The sequence below is a fragment of the Anomalospiza imberbis genome, chromosome 1, assembly GCF_031753505.1.
Source record: "Anomalospiza imberbis isolate Cuckoo-Finch-1a 21T00152 chromosome 1, ASM3175350v1, whole genome shotgun sequence".
Taxonomy (NCBI): domain Eukaryota; kingdom Metazoa; phylum Chordata; class Aves; order Passeriformes; family Viduidae; genus Anomalospiza; species Anomalospiza imberbis.
This window is the reverse complement of record NC_089681.1, coordinates 130,505,127-130,524,962: the sequence shown is the minus strand read 5'-3', so window position 1 is coordinate 130,524,962 and position 19,836 is coordinate 130,505,127.

Here is a 19,836-nt window from a genome sequence, read left to right as displayed (position 1 = left end):
GATCCCGTGTGGGCTCCTCTCCAGAGGTCACTGCTCCTGCCAAGGGCCTGCTCCAGGTGTGGGGTCTCCACAGGCTGCAGCTTCCTTCAGGGCTCTTCAGTCTGCATCCATGGGCTGTGGGGGAGACATCCTGCCTCACCATGGTGTGCACCACAGGCTGCAGAGGAATATCTGCTCCAGTGCCTGTAGCACCTCATCCCTCCCCTTTTTTTCAGTGACCTTGATGTCTGCAGAGATGTTTCTCTTACATTTTTTCTTCCTGTCTCCCACAGATGCTGTGGGTAAAAATGTATTTTGCCCTCTGTTAAGTACACTATTGATAAAGTGCCACCAGTGTCAGTGATAGGCTTTGCTTTGGGCAGCAGTGAGTTCAATACAGGAGCAGCTTCTGGTGACTTCTCACAAAGGGCACCTCTGAAGCAAACCTTCCTCACCATGTGCACAAAACGCAGTAGGGAATGCTCCTGTGTCATGCAGTGGATCTGTCAGAGGCTTCGGGTGGAGGTACCCTAAGAAAACAGCCTTTTCTCCTCTATTCTCCTCTTCTCTTTTCTCTTCTCTTTTCTCCTCTTTTCTCCTCTCCTTCTTCTCCTTGCAGTTCCCATAATTTGGATACAAGTTGGCTTCAGCAATTTGCACAGCATGAGCTTAGTCCCAGCCTGATACACGCAGGCCACAGCAGCTCTGCTGAGCAGCCTGAGCACCCTTGGTTGGGCTTTCTGGGCTCTGAGACTTTATTACCATCAAGCACAAATACCTTTGTAAGGAGAACCAGTGATTCTGCAGTGATTGTGGTTTATGCTCAGAGGCCCAAAGATGTGAAACCTTGTTGCTTTCTGGTGGAGAAAGAGTGAGAAATAAGTGATTTTAATACTACATTTGCAATCCTCCTTTAAAGGATGGCCCAATGCACAAGATGTTTCCCACACACTTTTCTGGAATGCTGAATGCCCCTCCTCTTGTCCTGGTTTTTATTCTGATCCTGGTACTTGGTGGGGTGGCCTGTGTGGGATGGGGCCATGAACTGCTTTGACCCTGTTGCAGAAGTTTTCAGATGTCTTCAAAATGGGGAGAAAACCCAGTGCTCACCAAAACTAAAGGCAGGCAGGAAGCCTGTGACAGCTCTGTGTGGACGTGCTTAGGAAAGGGTGTTTTTTCACTTGGGCAGGAGACACCAGAGGGCACCTGTGAAGAGGCACAGCAGATGTAAAAGGACACATGTGCGGGCACATGGGAGAAGGCATAAGAAAGAGGTGTGAGAGGAAACACAAAACAGGGACATGTGAGGAGACACTTTTGGAGAGACAAAACAGAATAGGCAAAAGGAAAGGGACATTGTTGTTGTCATGGCTGCAGAGCATTCATGGAAGGAGGAGAAGACTGAGTCTGTGGCAGCCCATGCTGGGACAAGGACACCACTGAGGGGCTGTGATCAATGGGTGACACACATTGGACCTGAGAGCAGTAACAAGTGAGGAGGAGGAGAGGAAAAGGGTGGGAAACAGGGACTGGATTAAGAAACAATTATGCACTGTCACCCACCTCCTGTGCTGCCCATTACCCCATCAGACTGGCAAGGACTGAGATAAGTGTGGTGAAAATAAGACCAGCAAAGACATGGAAAGGGGAGGAGTGGTGTTGAAATGAAGTAGAACATGTGGAAGGGGAATGAAAGGTGATTGCCTTTGTTTTTTGTTTGTCTATGTCTTTTTTGTTTGTTTGTTTCTCAATACCTGAATCAATAATGAAAAAATTATGCTAATTTACAATAAATTATCCAAAAAATCCCTGGATTGAGACTGTCTGCAACAGCAGGTCAGAGTATCAAGGCTGGCCAAGGGGTGTAATGGGCATAGGGTATCCTGTCAAATAAAGGGACAAGCCTGCTTCTGTTTTTCCTCTGTGGGACAACCCCCTTGCAGTTTTTCTCATCTTTAGTTCAGAAGAACATGAAGTTCATGAGTATTAGTATGTAATACAGGAATTACTTTTATGCCATTGTTATTTAATTTTCCATTTTTGCTGCTAGTGCTGGCTTAGCTTAATTAAATGCTTTCTAGAAGCAGCTCTCTGCTGTGAAAGCGTCTACAGGTAGAAAAGCCACATGTGGCTTCTACCATGGCTATACAAGGTCCTCTGCTCTGTCTGCAGAGGAGAGGAGGCCTTGAGGGTGTCTGACACACCACAAAGAAGCAGAGGATGCCCTGGAGCAGTGCACAGCTGCAGTGCTGCCAACAGTGTTCAGGTAAGTCCAGAGCTCCTTTTGAACACAGAAACATGGTGAGGAAGTTTCCTTCTGCTCCTCTCCAGCTGCACGTCAACTCCCACTGAGGCAGCTGCTCACAGCCCTAGTTCTCCAAGTTTGCTTTTCACTGTGTAGAATTTAGCAGAACCAGATGTAACACAGGTCTCTTTTGTGCTATTCCCTAATTGACAGGAAAGTATTTTGAATGATGAATGTCTGTTTGAACCTCTGGAAGATCACTGCTCTTTATTTCAGAATAAAGCCTTCCCAAATAACTGGTGAAATCACACAGAGGTATTCAAAACACTTTTTGTCTCTAACTTTTTCTATAAAATACTCACGTTAATAGGTGAACTACATAGGGTATACTTTAAATTACTTGTTAACTTCCCAATGGTGGTTGTGAGTATGAGCCATTGTATCAGCAGATAAAACTTAGATAAAATGGCAAGAGTCCTTTATTCTTTCCATAAGAAGGGAATATCTCAGTGCTTATTTTTCTGTAAAGAAATAACATTCTCCTGTGGCTAGGGAATGATTTGGTGAAGCATCACATTAGCAGAACCATCCTGACCAGCTGTGCTGAGACTTAACAAAAGGTAACTCATTTACAGAATAGCTGTGCTGCATTTTTGGCACTCAGCTCTGGTTTGGAAGGGCCTCTAAAATAATGCACAGGCTGGCCTTTGCCTCCTGCATCATGAAGCTGTGAGGTTTATTTATTCCCTCTGGTCAAGTACCGTGGGAATCAAATGTCCTACTCTCCCTCTAGATATGTCCCTAGAGCACTGAATCCATTACAAGGTGGACAACCAACTGAAAAACTAAAATTATTACCAAAAATTCTCACCATAAAAATATATTCTCTATTAAAAATAGTGGGTTTTAATTTCTTAGAAATGTTCTTGTGTTAATACCCTGTGTCAAGTAAAACATCCCAAATGTCATATTTTATGTGAGCTCTCTAAATAAATGGAGGAATCAGTTGAAAAATACAGCTGTTTTTGAGTTTAACACCATCATCTCTTACTCTGTCATTCTAAGTGTTGCAGCCTTCTTCTGAATACATGAAAGCTCAAATAGTTTATGCAACTAGAGATGTCACTGAGTCTCAGCCTCACTGCAGCACTCAGCCAGCAGCACTTCTCATGAAATTCTCATACAAGTGAGATACCCAAAGTACTCTCTAAGCAATTGAGTTCACATGAAGTTCACAGTTTATGTGTACTGTGGGAAGGGGGATATGATTGTTGGTTTATGTTAGTTATAAACAATATCTGAGTTCTTGTAAATGAAATGTACTTGAGGAATCAGTTTTATTATTACTGAGAAAAACCCTATCCTCATTATCTGTCTGTGGATCATTGTAGGAAAGTAGCCTGGCAAAACTGGCTGAATGAACTTATCCAATTAACCCCAGAATATTTTATTCCTTCTTTGTACTCTGCTATTGCATCTGACAGTTTTGCTGCTCCTCTGATCTAATTAAGAATTTTTGGCAAGCATCACAGCGTTATAAATTTTGAAAATAGGAACCAAACCTGGCTCACAGCACTTATTTCAAATGAAGAGGAGAGCTGAACTTTCATTTACTTCTTGAACTGACAGATGAGTTTGCATGAGAAATGTTTAGCTTGTATATAAATATCTACTTATTTATGTATTTATATAAACATGTATAGATACATATTTTTGTATTTGTATACACAGATCACATTGCATGATCATACTATAAATGCTTGTCTCTTCCTCAGAGTTTCTTTTCTCTGTTTTTATTAATGAAGGTAACACTTCATTAAGTGAATTAAGACAACTGGCTTATGTGGCTTTCAAGTTGAATGTCAGAACATGACATTTCAGTCTTCCACTAGGGGTTTATGACTGGGCTGTATGAAGCTAACCAATTTTTCTGGGTCAGAGGACAGCAGACAGGAGAATTGCAGCGTTCATGCCTTCTCTGAGAAAATCAGGTAGAAAAAAAGTTTTAACCTGTTCTGGGCTGCTTTTTTTCTCCTATATGGTGTTTTTAAGTTCAGTGCAGTAGAGAGCTAGAGGTTTTATGATAGATATGAGCTTCAAATCTCCTTTATGCTTTCTAGAAAGAAATCTTAAATCTGTGTGCTAGATTGTGCCCCAAATGCTGGCATTTCCTCGGGCTGCTCCTTCTACAGCCCCATTTCTGACTTGAATCCTATAGCTTGTTTAGCAAGAGTAAAAAGAGTATTGCTGAAAATGCCTTTTCAGGTGAGGTAGACCCCTGCTCACCCCAGCTGCAAACCCTATGCTGGCTCCAGGCTCGTAGCAGATGAAGCTCAGGAGGGCAGGTCCAACCCAGCACCATGGGTGGCTCTCCCTGGTGCCTCTTGGCCCCATGCAATGCTCCCACCTGCTGGAGCCCACCCTGGGACTGCAGTGCTTGGCAGATGAGCCCTAGAAGCCCCTGGTTTCATTTGTCTGACAGCTCTATGGGGACTTTGAGCAGGTGAGCCAGAGCACTTGCTCAGCTGTGATAGAGATGTATAGCCAGGTCTTTACCATGCTTGCTGCCCCCAGCTGCAGCTGGAGACTGGCTGGCACCCACCAGGATGGCTGGCTTTGGCAGAAAACCGGGCTCCTTATCTTCCTTTTATCCTGAAATTCATTTGAGACAGAAAACATTTTTATGTGATACAGCACTAACACATTGTTAAGGCTTATGAAACACCAATGCTACTATTTAACTGTCACTGTGTTCTAGAAATATATTAGTAAAGTACTCGGTGAAGCTGTTTGTGATGTCTAATGTGCAACAATGACTTGGAGAATGTTTAGCTTATCCCTCCTCTGGTTTTTGTTAATTGGAGTTGCTCTACTCTCATGTTTGGCTGTACAAATCAATGGCTATAAAAGATTTAACTACAGGTTACAGCTATGTGAAAACCAGCCCCCCTGTTGTTTTCCTGGATCCCAGTCCCTAAGATAGCACAGAAGAAAGCCTGGTCTGCTGTGTGATGCTTAGGGAAGTATTTAGCAGCTGAGACGTGGAGTTGGGCAGTGTCTAGTACTATTCCAGAGCCTCTGCAAGTTGTTTTACAGCTGTCTTTCAGTAAGTGAAAGCCTTTGATCTCTGTAGCAAGTACATTTGATAAGCTACAACTTCTCCATGAAAATACATCCATTATTTTGACACAGAGGAGACTTCCCCAAGTGACTCAGTGTATGTTTCAGTGGAAAACATGCACTTGTCCATCTCTCTAGAGCAATAAAGAAGCTGGTGTGAAGTCATGTCTTCTGTCACAAAAGGAGAATTTTTTGTTGAGAAATGGCACAGAGATCTGTTACTGATGGTGTTAATGAGAATAGATTGTGTTAATGTACAATAATATACAATAATTTTGGTGTCGTTAGCAGCATGGAGGAGACCTTCCATGAATTTTCAATGACACCAGCTTCTAATTAATAGTGGCCTCAGAGGAAGCTCCAGAAATTCATCACCAAGAAAGATAAACACTGTTAATCGACATAGTCAAAGGCACTTAGCATTGCTTTAATGCTAGTCTGTTATGAGTCTTATTGTTTTTTTAATGATTTCAGTATAAAACAATTACGGCCAATGGAAAATGTTAAAAGTATACAATTATAAGCTATTTTTATGAAATATATTATTTTCAAACAAGAAATAGGGATGACTTCAAGCACCTCTGTACAAGCTGAGTTCTAACAGGTATATTCTTTTAGAAGACTATTCCCTTTTAAAAATAATCAATGATAAGGAACCATCTGCTTTTTAATAACTGTATTTTCTTAAATTCTTCAATTATCTGTATTCTGAACAAGCAAGTCAAATTAATTTTTAAACTGAGATGTTCACATTTTTTATATAAAAGTAAACCTCAGGTTTAGAGCTGTAATCAGTATTTGAAGTGCTCCATCTGAGTACTTAGAAAGGAGCTTATTTTTATATCTATGAAAAGATAGTCAGATATTAAATTTGAAGTGAAAAAATAGAGAACAGACAGATTAGGTTATGGCAAACTTTTCTCCATGTGTTTTCATCCAAAGTTTCCTAGACCTACAAGTGAATTTCCCTGCATTTTATAAATACTTGCTGTCTTAAAACCTGCTGATTCTCTGCTGTGAAACATTCAGTTATGGTTAGAAGGAAAAGTTGCACTTTAACCTTACAACATGATTGTTTAAAATGGGGAGGAGGAGGTTTCCTCTGCATTTTGCAGTAGCTCTTTCATTGCAAATGCAAAGGCCAGGGGTTGAATAGCAGAATTCATTAGAATTTCCTGATTTGCCTAGAGCAAGCCTGAGCTCAAGAGCAATGATATGGTTAAGCTAGTACATACTATGTTCTCCTTGTCAGTCACAAGAATTTTCAGTGTCAGACAGAAAATCTTTATATTGGTGAAAAGAAAAATTCAGTATAGAGACTGTGTGGGAGGAGTGGCTAACTCACCAGAAGGTTGTGCTTCTATCCAGAGGGTCCTCTACAAGCAAAGTCCTATAGCTGGGGAGGAAAAAAAACAGGCAACAACGTGTACTGGGGGGCCACAAAGCTGGAAAGCTAACCTGCTTTCCAACCCAACCCAGTGTGAAAGCACCGGGAGGGCTTGGTACGAGCCAAGCTGAGGCCAAGGCAGCAATGTGACCTTGCAGTAGAAGGTGAGTGCTGTCCCAGGCTGCATTAGGCAAAGCATCGCCAGCAGGTCAAGGGAGTTGATAATTCCTTTTCACTCAGCGCTGGTGAGGCCACACCTCTTGTGTCCATCTCTGGGCTCAGCACAAGGAAGACGTGGACATGCAGGAGAGAGTCCAGCAAAGAGATGAGGAAGAGACTGGAGCATCTCTTCTATGAGAAAAGGCTGAGACCTGGAACTCTTTAGCCTGGAGAAGAGAAGGCTCAGGGAAACACCTGAAGGCAGCAAAAAGGATGGAGAGAGGCTCTTTTCAGTTCCCAGTTCACAGGACCACAGAAGTATTCCCTGTGAACATCAGGAAACATTTCTTCACTGTGGGCTGACTGAGCACTGGCACAGGTTACCTAGGGAGGTTGTGGACTCTGAAGCCTTGGAGATATTCAAGAACCATCTGGATACAGTCCTGGGCAAATGGCTCTAAGTGGCCCTGCTTGAGCTGAGGGAATTGGACCAGGTGATGTCCAGAGGTCTCTTCCAAGTTCAACCACTCTGTGATTTTTATGGAGATGATGGTGAAGGGCTTCACACAAGACATACACTGGGCCCAAGAAGTTGGGAAGTGGCTGTGGAAAACCTCAGTTGTCCCACACAGGTAGCAATTAGTCCCAGCACTCAGGGCAGACTGACCAAGCAGGGTATTTCAAAGCTGCTGTGTCACAGTTTGGGACTTATACCCTAAACACATAGGAGATATTATAGTGAAGAGAACAAGCCACTCCTTTTTACCTGTCTAAGCTGTTATACCTACCCAGTGCTCCTGCAAGCATGCCTCACATACACAGGGAAGATTCATCTTTATTAAACACCTCTACAGAGTGCACTGCCTTTGAGTAAGACATCAAGGCTCCTCCTGTAATTAACAGAAAGATATAATCTCCCTGAAAAAGCCATTGATCTGTCCCCAGTTTGTTGTTTGCAGCAGCTAGGATGTATTTGGGTCGCTAGTAGGGACTATTGTATTGGACATTTAAGGAAAATAAACTAGATTGTACTGTCCAGGTCTCCAGCTGGCAATGCCTGTCCCTTACTTCCCAAGTGGGTCAGTAAAGCTGTCTTTGGCAGCCCTAAATTATGTTCCACTGCTTAGTTTTGGGTCAGTACAGCGTAACATTTTAAGACACATGCTTAGAGGGTCTTTTCCAGATATGTCACTGTTTTTTAAACTTTTGTTCCAAACAGAACTCTTCATCATGGTGAAAAACATTTATAACTGGATAAATACACAAACTGTTAAGTTTAAAGATATGTAAATCATATTGGCTTCAATTAAGTTTATTCCATCTGTTTTTATAATCTGTTGTTACACTAATTCATAATTCCCCCATAATATTAAAATGTCAGTGAATCAAAAAAAGAAACACATCTATGGGCCTCTAGTAACTAATGGCATTACATTCAGAAAGTAAACCAAGTCACATAATTAATTATATTTCATCACCATAGATGCTTGTAATTGTGTAATTAATGCATATTTGCATAAACACATAATGAGATCTCTATGATTCATGCTTTATGCTAATCTGAATGCACAAATTTCTATCTCAGAATTGTACCACTTGCAAAGCTGTATTGTAGTTCCTTTTTTCTCACTGAAGAAATATGAAGATCTAATGAATGATCTGGTCTTGTCGCAGACCTTTTCTGTGACTTATCCATAGAAATAGCTTTCCATGCACACTAGTTACATATCAAGAAGTTGCCAATGATAAAAAACATTATCACATGGATGAATCTCTTATATAGATTAGGAAAACATATAATGGGATTTCACAGGGTTTCCCAGTTTTTATTAATCAACTTATCTGTTTTCAGCCTTTTTCAATAATTGAAGAGAAGATTCTTGTAGATCAAGTTTATGGGAAGGAATGAATGCATTTTGAATCTACAGACTTCTGTCCTTGATAAAAATGATTTTTCATTAACTTACTGAGGCATTTTATTGAATTTAACATTCAATCCACTGTGCTTAATTACATCTCCTTCCAGACAAGATGAACTAATCTGGGCAGTTGGGTGGTATTCAAATAAATGTAACCACTTGATATTTTTTCCCCCAGATACTCTTTGTCAGGATTCAACCTGAAAAAAAATATTTTTAAAGAAGTGTTTAGAAGATGCAAAACATGCTCAGCTTTTAGACACATTTTATACAGCCATAAACATTTGTATTTATAAATAAACCAAGTAAAACATAATAAATAAATAGAATAAGAAACCAGAACTTGTTTAAATCACTATTATGATCTCTATTTTTCAACAATGTAGACCAAGAAAAGATCTATGGAGACCTGTGTGGTGACTGTGAATGACCAGCATTGCAGTCAGGAGCAGAAAAGATGGCAATACCTCTACAAATTTACACAGGTGGACATAATGTATTAATGACAAATCTCTTCTAAACTGCAAGGGGATGTAAACAACATCCGAGCTGGACTGGGATGTTAACACCTGCCTCTGTGCTTGGCTCCACTGTCCATGTGCTTCAGAGGGAGATTTATTACAGCAGCCAGGAACTACACAGGTTGGCCCTGTTACCTCATGCCTTACAACATCAATCTTGCTGGGAACCACTCTACTTCTGAAGGTCTTTTGAGTTTTGTTTCAAACACTGTTTAGAGTTTTTTATTTCTTTGCACTCAGAGGTTTCATTTTTGACCTGATACATGATCCAGACCAGTTGTATTTATAACCCTTGTTTGGTGAAACAATGGCACACAGGCAGAAGACAGGAGTTTTTGAGAGGGGTTGCAGATTGCCCATGTCACATCAATGAGGTGTCCCTGCCCTTAGCTGTGCATAACACCAGAAGGAACCAAACCACATGAACTTCAAAAGCTGCAAAAGTGATTTGAATGGTTTAGATTGCAAAACATGGTATTAAAACTCTTTTGCTCATGCATAATGCATATTTTGATTGTCTTCACCAAGGGCATTATCCAAATAGAAGTCACAATTTTACCAATTTCTTTGAGTATAGCTAGGTCAAGGCAAAACCTTAATTATGGGATTAGGCAAAAATTCTAATAGTGACATGTTAACCCGCTTTTAATTTGTATTAAGGTGATACACTACATAGCTAAATATTACTCTGGGGAAAGCTGTGCAAACATTTATTAAAAACAGAAGAAGATGAGAAAATTTTGAGGAAGAAATGCTCAAATATATTTGGAAATAAACTGGAGATAAATTTGCATGAGAATTTTTTTTTTTTTTTTCAGTTCTATCTCCAGGCTGCTAGAGGGCTACTTCCTAGCAAAATAAAAAAGTAACAGACATCAAATCCCCCAGTGAAATGTCAGATGATTAAACCACTGAAGATTTTGGGGACTTAATACACAAACCTATTAGGACCTGTATTCACAGCCTAGCAGAGTCATCTTTCTTTGGCACCTTTTTGATAAGCTACCAGACCCACATTTATTTAACCCTGACACAATCACAGTTGGAAGCCCATTTTTACACACAGAGAAATTAGTCAAGCAATAACTCTGCTAAAACTCAAAAAGCCTTGGGCTAAGATGGGTACGACTCTGATTTTTGTATAGCAGCCAGCCCTCTTCTCATGGTACCATGCATTTCTCAAATTCCTGCTCCTTCAGTTCCATTTCTTATATCTTTTATCTTTGCCTTTTAAGGCAAAGCAATACACATTTCCTAGCTAATATTAATATCTAGCATTTTTCATCTATAGATGTGAAGGCATTTTTTAAAGTAGATAAGTATAATCCTCCTTTACTCTGTGATAAATCTGGGGGCAGTCAGTATCATAAGCTCTTAAAGAAATTAAGCTGACTGTGGGAGAGAGAAGGAAGTCATATTATAGGTTAACAGCAGGCTAACAGGTAAGAAACAAAGGGAAGGAATAAATGTTTGGGCTTCACAATGGACAAAAGCCATAGATCACTGGGATCTTTGCAGTGTCTGTTGGAGTGTACAGAAATGGAAAAGGATGGAGAACAAGGAGACTAATGGTGATGTGAGATTATTCAGGGTAATAAAAATGAAAGCTGATTGCAAAGAGCTGAGGAAAATTGTCATGGTACTAAGCAGGCAGTAGGATGATAGATTACATTCCATACAATAAATATGAAGGGGAAAAGCAGTCTGAGACAATGGATCCTAAACTACCTGTTTCCATGCAGGAAACAGAACTTGTGCTTATAATAATAGGTATTTTCAAACATCAGTACAATTCTTAATAGTGAGAAAAAAATAGTGAGAAAAACCCAGTGCTGTGTATTGTAACACTTACTGGGAAAAAATAGAAAACAAAGCAGAAAAAGATTCGCAAGCCATTAATCCATACTGTGAATATATCTTGAAATGTGGTCTAGAACTAGTCATCTTCACCTCAAGCAGAAGCTAGTGGTGCTACAAAAAGTTCAGAGAGGAGAAAGAAGGTCAAAGGTTTGGAACATTTCTTTTTGAGCAATGAAACTAATCAGGTAGCTGTAATGGCAACCCACAACAATACAGAGTACAAGGGTAAGTGAAGAAGGAGCAGCTGTAGCAGCTGTTCATTGTTTTTTGTTATCTGAAAAAAAAAAGCCAGAATGAAATGGACAGATGGTATGTTCAAAAAAATCAACAAGAGACATTTTTTTCCCACTACTTCTGTTTAAACTGTGTATCCCCCTGCCCTGAGATGTAGTAACACAGTGGACTGGACAAATGTATGGAAGGAACTTTCTTCAACAGCTGTTAAGAAACAATTCAGAAGTCCCCTAGAGGTCACTGGAACTTGAGAGCACTTCTGCTCTTACAATGCCTTTCACTCCTGGCCACTGTCACAGACAGGACAGATGGACCCTTAGTCTCTTTCAGTGAACTGTCCGTCAAGGCCTTGAGCTTCCCAGAAGGGTGGTAGTTCAGACCAACAGGCAAAAGCTTCTTTTTGTAATTCAGAATTGGCAATGCAAATCTTTGTAGTGCCTCTTGCAGCCAGGAGGGAGATACACTGCTCCTGAAGGCACTGGTATCTACCCCAGCTGCCAGGGTCTGCAAAGGGTGGCTTTGCACTATGCTGTCTCATGAACTTCAATTTTGTGAAAACCAATCTATATAATATATAAAATATGTAACATAATATAATACATCATAATACAATACTATATGATACAGTAGAATATATAGATTTTTTAGCTTATACTTCATACTATCTATTACATATTATGCATGTTATATTTTATATATATTATTCTTCTTGGTTAAAGAGCAGAAAAGCTTATGGGTAAGAAGTTAACCAAATTTTCTTGACCGAAGACAAATGTTAAGACTATTTATATAGTCCTAAAAGTTATTCCCCTCAAGACCCTCCTCCAAAACACCAGAAAAACCAACAAAACAGAATAGGAAAACCTCCCCACAAACTCATAACAATGACTAAAAGCAATTTTAGACGTTGTGATGCATTCCTTTTTCAGTTGTTCTGTGGCATTGGCAATCGAACAGCTGTAACCTATTCCCTTGCTCCCTCCTGTGACATGATGGCTTACCCTTCACGATCTTCTGAAACTAAAACTCCTCAAACTTTACCTTTTGTAATTATTTTATTCCCTAAGCATTTACCTTTGATAATGCTGCTTTCTTACAGCCCTTCATCACTTATGGCTAGAGTAGCTTACAAGTTCTTTCAGTCTTTTGCTCTTTGGAGTTGGATTTCTTTCTCCAGCCCTTATGTTTAAGTAAACAAAATGTCTTCTGTCAGACTGTAGAAGTGATGAAGTACAAATCTTTATTTGTATTTCAGACATTCAAGGTTGTTTAGTACAAGCACATGACAGCATCTTCTAGGATGATGTAAGAGGAGAAGATGTTCCAAATAAGAAAAAATCACCATATGGACAATTTACCAAAACAAGAGCTGATAGCTGGCCATTAGTTCTTCAAGAACAACATATGGAATACTGATAATACAACTGATGGGGCTAACAAGCCCTCTTCTGCCTCTATATTTAATTGATTTTAATAATTGTAACCATTCTTAAAGAAACTCACTTAAAAATGATAAAAGGCATAGAAAATTAAGTGAGCTGGCTTGGTTGTGTCAGAGACAGGGGCTTTAAATTCTCTTGTCTTCTGGTTTCTCATTTCAGGGTCTCATTCTGAGTGAAGCTTGAATCTTACTCTCAATTTAATAAGATTTTGTTTTCCATTTAAAAACAAAACTTTTTTCCCGTGCAATGGTAGGTATCCAGTCAGCCTGATTGTAACTTGAGCTATCTGTGTCCACAAAAATATGCAGATGATGACAAAGTACATTATTTGTGGAAAATTTTGAATACTTCACGATCCAAATGAGCTAAATTTCAAAATTCTTATAGGATAAAGTGAGCTCAGCAATAAATAGCACCTAGAAAGCATGCAGGCATAATGAAGGAAGGGATATTGAAATTTGGCTGTGAAATCACAGCATATTCTATATTTCTCTTTAGGGGAATCTGTTTTCCCTCTTCTATATTTTTAACACCTTTAGGGTTTTTTTTGGGCCCTTTCACATTTTCTGCAAGCATTGTAGTGATAGCTTTCTTTCTTGTGGTTCCCACATGCAAGCCCTCAAGATCAAGATAATGATCATGATCAAGATCAAGATCAAGGATTTTTCTTAGATTGTTTTTGGTTGGTTTCTTGTTATTAGTATAATCAAGGCCTTCATAATCTCTACATCTCTGTTTTTACCAGTCTATCTCTTAGAACTTCTTCCAGAAATGCCTTGCTCTAGTAAGTGGTTTAGTGTCTTACACTAGAAAAAATACTGTGCAAAAATAATTTTCCAGGATTAGCTCCTTCAGTTGGAAAGTTTGTAATCTATCAAGTGTGTCCAGCTGCTTTAGGAAGCAGCAGAGGCATTCTTGATGCAATATACTACAGTCATTGTTAAAACCAAAAATTATAACTTAATTGAAAACATATGAAAACACTAGAATTTCCTCTACCACATGAAAATTTTATTTACCCTTTTGATTGCACTGTGCAACAAGGATACACATTCCTTTTGCTGACAGATAAAAGACTTATATTTTCCTTGTATGCATTGCAGACACATGACAGCATCTCAGATAAGTGAGATAGGAGAGAACCATTAATTACTGCAAAAAAGGGGGATTTATGGAGTGATTTTTAATAAAGCATCATACTATTTACAATTAAAAGAACAGATTCCCTAAGTGCTGCCTGCTAATGTTAGTCAACTTTATCAGTTGCAGCAACAACTCTTAAAATGTTTCAGATTTAATTTGTTTTATAATCTCCTCATATGCAATCTATCACAGTCTTTTCATCAACTTCTTTCCCTCCTTATTTAGAACACTGTGGTCTAAACTTCAGAGTAAAACCACTGGAGTTAAACAAATGTCAGAGAAAGACGGCACATAAGATTTGTTGAATTAGACTTTAGACACAATCATGATCAAACAGGGAGATGAAGGCAAAATTCAAACTGAACTTTCAAACTGCAGGCAGGATTTTAGCCCAACAACAACCATTAAAGCTGACACAAATCACAGACCTCAAATAATGCAGTGGTCTCTGAGGGTCAGATTCAAGCTTGTGCTGAAGTCCACCCACCTGAGGAACGTGAAGGGACCTTGAAGTAGCCTTTAATGTGCAGCAGGGGATTGACCTAGGATGGAGAAATCTGCAGCTGGCATAAAACTGATGTTGCTATCTCTTCATCAGTCCCTCTAGCCCACAACATATAAGAGGTTTGTCAAGGACAAAAGGGAGAGCAGCCAGAATATATTGTGCACTGCCAGTCTAATGGGAATTTTTGATACCAGGCACTAAAGAAGCACAGATGGGCGTTATGATGGAAGTTCTCTCCTTACCTATATTTCTCCCCTTTAAGAAATACCTCAGCTTCTGAAATGGTCCCTGCAGCTTGCTGGGGAGAGCTAGTTTAAGGGTTTGCTGCAGGAGGAGAAGCATTACCAGAAACCTTAAAGGTTAAATAATAGAAGTTTATAGCTGTTAAAAAACAACAACTTGTAACCTTGCAGAGATTTTTCATTATATAAAAGTCAGGCTCTTTTTTGTTTCTGCTATGGCTGCTATCCAACTGATCATTCAGAAAAATAATGAGTCTACTGCTAGCTAATACAGAGGTTTCTAGCAAAGTGAGTTTGGCTGCAGCTGGCCTGGTGGAGGGGGTCAGGACAGGCTGGATAATTTTGCTCTCTGTACAGTCAACTGGGAGTTTGTTTTTCAGTCCTCTGAAAGCACTCTGAGGTCAAACAGCAGTTCTGAAGTCCTGTGTTTATTAGTGCTCTCAGGTCTTCTGGCAAGACAGACTGGATTCAGATCAAGTGTGAGCCTCTGATTGTATTTCTGTCAAGTTAACCATCACACATCATGGTGTTTATGTCAGCTGGTTGCATGAAGATGGATGATATCTGATATGGCATGAAATGAGATATATTTGGGTAAAATAAACTTGCCCACAACAAATCTCCGTGTTAAAGCTATCTTTTGAAAAAAAAACCCTCATTTTTGGTGGGAGAAAGTGGCTTCATCGCTTTCACCAAGGTGAATGTGTGTACTCTGTGTCTCTAGGCACCTTACAATTAGACATACCATCCCTGGGAACCTCATATAAAAGATCCCTTCCCACCTAGAAAGACCCACTGTGCAGGGTAATGGGTCATAAGGATTGTAAGTGCATATCAATAGACATGATAACCTTAGTCTTTCACCATCAGCAAAGCCAATGGAAACATTTCCTCCTTTAGTTCCCTGATTTCTGAACACTTCTCCCAAGCCACTCTATTATGCCAGTGCCACCATCTGAGTGTTGGACTGTATCCATGTTCATTGCATTACAGAAAAAACCTCTCTGATGCAGCACAAACAACAGCATCATCATCAGAAGGAGGTGGAAGAATCTGCGCAAGAATAGGAATGGTTAGCCAGACTAGGTGAAAGTGAAAATGCCTTAGAATGGTTTTGCCACTAAATAAAACATAGTTTGAACTATGCCCTGAGGTAATCAAATACATAGAAGCTTGCTTTGTCTCAGAAAGTAATTTTTATTTTTTTACAAAAATTTGTAATTTTTGTGAAAGCATTTTTTTTTGTTTTGTTTTCAAGACATTGCAAAAAATAGATGGGTCAGTAGCCAGAATCAGAGATTTTGATGACCCAATTATGTTCCTTTAGTGTGCAAAGAGACTGAGGTAGGTGGAGGTAGCATACTCAGACATTTCTGCTTGAGGGCTTTTTGCTTACACAGAAGAGAGAACATAGACAAATTGACAGTTCTGTAAGTAAACAATAAGCCTAGAAAAAAAAAGTTTGATTTGCTTAGTATGAGACTTCTGCTGTGTTTCCTTCGGGAGCTAGCCATGGTTCTGCAGCACTCCTTCATGCAGTGCACATCCACATAAATCATCCCACCTTGAGTCACTTGAGAGGAAAAGAGAGAGGATGAATATCCTGTGGAGATGTCTCCATCTCTTAACGGACTTTAGAGGGAGCCTAAGTAAATAGCTTGGACTAAGATGTAAACATTGCAGGAATAACTTAGACTAACTTATAAATCATAAAAGTTAGGAAAGATAATTCCTGCTCTTAACACTTTCCCTTTGTCTTCTTTTTGTCATACAGTAATTTCATGGTGTTCCTTTTCAGCACAAATTCTTTAAATCAGAGCACTGGAACTCACTGCTGATGGATGCCTGTGATTACAACTATATGTGCACTACACAAATATACATGCAGCACATACAGCTCCTCAGAGCCTTTCCAGACCAGTTCTCCTGGAACAATGGGTCCTGAAATCTTCTGTGGGCAGGGAAGAGACCTTCAGGAAGGGAACAGGCCATAGTGAGTATTTGCAATGAGTACTTTGATTCAAATGGTTTGCTGTTGCCTAAAATGGAAGTCCTGAAAGTTTTATTGAGAAGCTAAAACCAACACATGCTGTCTGCCTGCTCAGTGTGCAGGTCCTTTGTGTGTACAATTCTTCCTTCTGTGCACAGTCCCAGGTCTGCAGCTCTCTCAGTGATGCTGCACTGACCACTGCTCCACTGATAATACAACGTTGCCATTGAAATAATTTTCACAGAGAAAACCTCATGAGACCAGTTAGTTTCTCATAAAATTATTTTCTGATGGATATTTGGGTGGTTTATTTTTGAGTGGTCTCAATGTATTGCTTTTTAGCAGATTCTCTAAAGTTTGGAGGATAAACAAATTTATTTTGAATTTAAAATTATTTTATTTGGCAGATAAGTTCTTGTAGTTCTTTCTTTCTTATTATTTTTAATGAAAATGGTTTTGTAGATGTCATATTTTTGAATTCAGATTTTTTTTCCAGGAAATGGAAACAGAAAGAATAATTAAACTTCCTTTTTTTGTGAATTGCTATGAAAAATGAGGGAAGATTTCTATTCAAGCCAGTTTTAGTATCTACAAATAATTAAAATAATAGAAAACTTGATTGTAAGAGGATATTTTTACAGTATCCCCTCTTTCCATGCGACCTTTTTGCTGATGTACAAAAATTCAAAAAATGTTGTTTATTATGATCATTATCACATAAAGTAACTTATATATTTTCTAAAAACCATAAATACTTACATTTCCAGATAAGAAAATGTAGGGAAATCCATTGTGTAGAACACCTTCTAAACAACTGGAGATCTGCTGCCTCTTCAAGACAAGTAGCACTAAGTAAGGAAGGATGATCCATAAAGAAAAAAAAAAAAACAAACTATGGTTATTTCTTCAGAAATCTGAATATACCCCAGAGCTCTTACCTCTGCTGCAATATATCAATATCTCTTTCAGAATGAGGTTACAATTTTCTTTGCTTCCTTCTTCAGCACTGTGACAACTTTTGTTCTCCCTTGATGTCAATCAACAGGCTCACTTCAGATTCCATTAGAAAATCAATACTGTTAGTGAATTGAATCAAAAGAGGTCATAATTCCAGTATTTTTCCTCTTCAGTGAAGTTTTAAATGAAAAATGCTTTCTGTCCATCACATGTTGGAGATAAAAATTATAAAGCAGAGCTGCAGGCTGCTACATCTGTAGTCTGAATGTATGCATTCAGTATGCTGCTACTACAAGCTTTGTGCTACTCCACTGCTACCAGCTTTCATTCTGTGCAAATGAGGTGCAGGGCCAGGTGCTCTGTGTTGCACAAGTGCAGATGTGCAGTTACTCCAAATCTGCAGTTTTCTATCACAATTTATGGAGTGCCCATTACAGCAATAGTGAAGCACTCACCAGCAGTAGAATTTTAATGCATTTAATGAAACATGGAAATCAATAACAGGAACTTCAGTGGGAATATTTTTCTGCCAATAGATTTCTTACAGATTCCTGGGGCTTGTAACATGGCTTGCACTTCTAATGGCGTATTTTGGCTGATGGTTACAGAGCACATTAAGTTCCCAGTCTTATCTGCATGCACTGAAATAATTTCCAAGATGCCATTGATTCTCATCTGTTATGCTTTATTGAAAGTTCTGAAGTAATTTTCTCCCTCTCTCCCCCAGTACATATTAAGAAAACACGGTATTAAATTTGACTAGTTTAAAGAATCAGTGTGGTTTTAATGTCAATTCAAAGAACTCTTGCTATATTGTCTACAATGGTAGCAGTCCAACAAATTTATTTACTAAGGCATTTGATCAATTCTGTTCTTGGAGGCTAATTCTGGTCTCAGCACTTTGTCATGATTGCCCATCTAGCAAGATTTTTGGACAAAACCATATACTTTGTAATTTGCAAAAATGTGATCCTTTCCTAGGTTGGAAATTGACTTTGATTTCACAGTAACCTGGTGCAACCTAGAGAACAAACCGCACAGAGCACTGTTTGCACAGGAGAATTTCTGTTGGTTACAAGCTACAGCAGTGGCCAACCTCCTTCCTAGACAAGACCTTAGCAGAGTATCTGCTGCTGTGTATGCCTAAAAATTCCTTGTTATGATTTAACCCCAGCTTCCCTCCAGGGCCTCTTGCTCCTCTATAACATGTTCATTGTTCCGTAATCTTTGAAATCCCCCTCACTATTTAAAATCTTCCACATCAGTGTGAATTAGGATGTCATGGTCCAAAATTGCCACAAAAGTTTTACTAGCGCTCTTTCCATCTGCCTTAGCTATTTTCCCTTCTTTATACATGGACTTCAGCTCTTTTTCCCTCCCTCAGTGTGCTACAAACTGGATTCCTGAGTCCAAGCTAGCAAAATATTCTCTTTTCATTTTCTCCTTTCCCCATTGCCAGGAAAAATTAAGTATAAAAGCCACAACCCCAAGCACAGAGCAGAGGAACTCATTGCCTGAGAAAAGGAAAGACTGCAGGGGAAGCTTGGTCCATGCCAGGCAGAGAGTGAAGGGGTACTTCTGTATGGAAAGAGTTCTGCTTGATTGTCCTTCATAGGAAGATAAAAAGACAGGCAGCCAAGACAGATTGAAGCATTTTCCTTGTGGAGAGACCAGAAAGCCTCCAGCTAAAGTGAGAGTCCCACAGTGCTTGCAGCCCTGCACCTCCCACTGATATCTGTGAAGTGCACTCGTGAAACTGAGGGGGGAACCAACATGCTATGAAAGACATATGTGTCTCAGGGCAGCACATGAATCCAAATTCTAAATCTGTATCCATAAAACATATCCAGACAAAAACACCAGTCTTGCCAACACGAACTTCGAGCGAGTAAAGCTGCTATTATTTGGACTACTACCGCCAGTCATGCAGGGAACACAGCAAAGCTTTCACTCCTGTAGTAGCTCTAGGATTTGTAAGGCAAATAATGAATTTTTACTGGAAGAAACTCATTTGAGTTTCATGAATTTCATGCCCTCAAAATACAATTTCTGTGGTTTCTTATATGTTAAGAATAGTCACTTCTCTTTCTGCTTGTACTTTGGGCTTGATTACCCTAGCAAGGGTTGCCTACA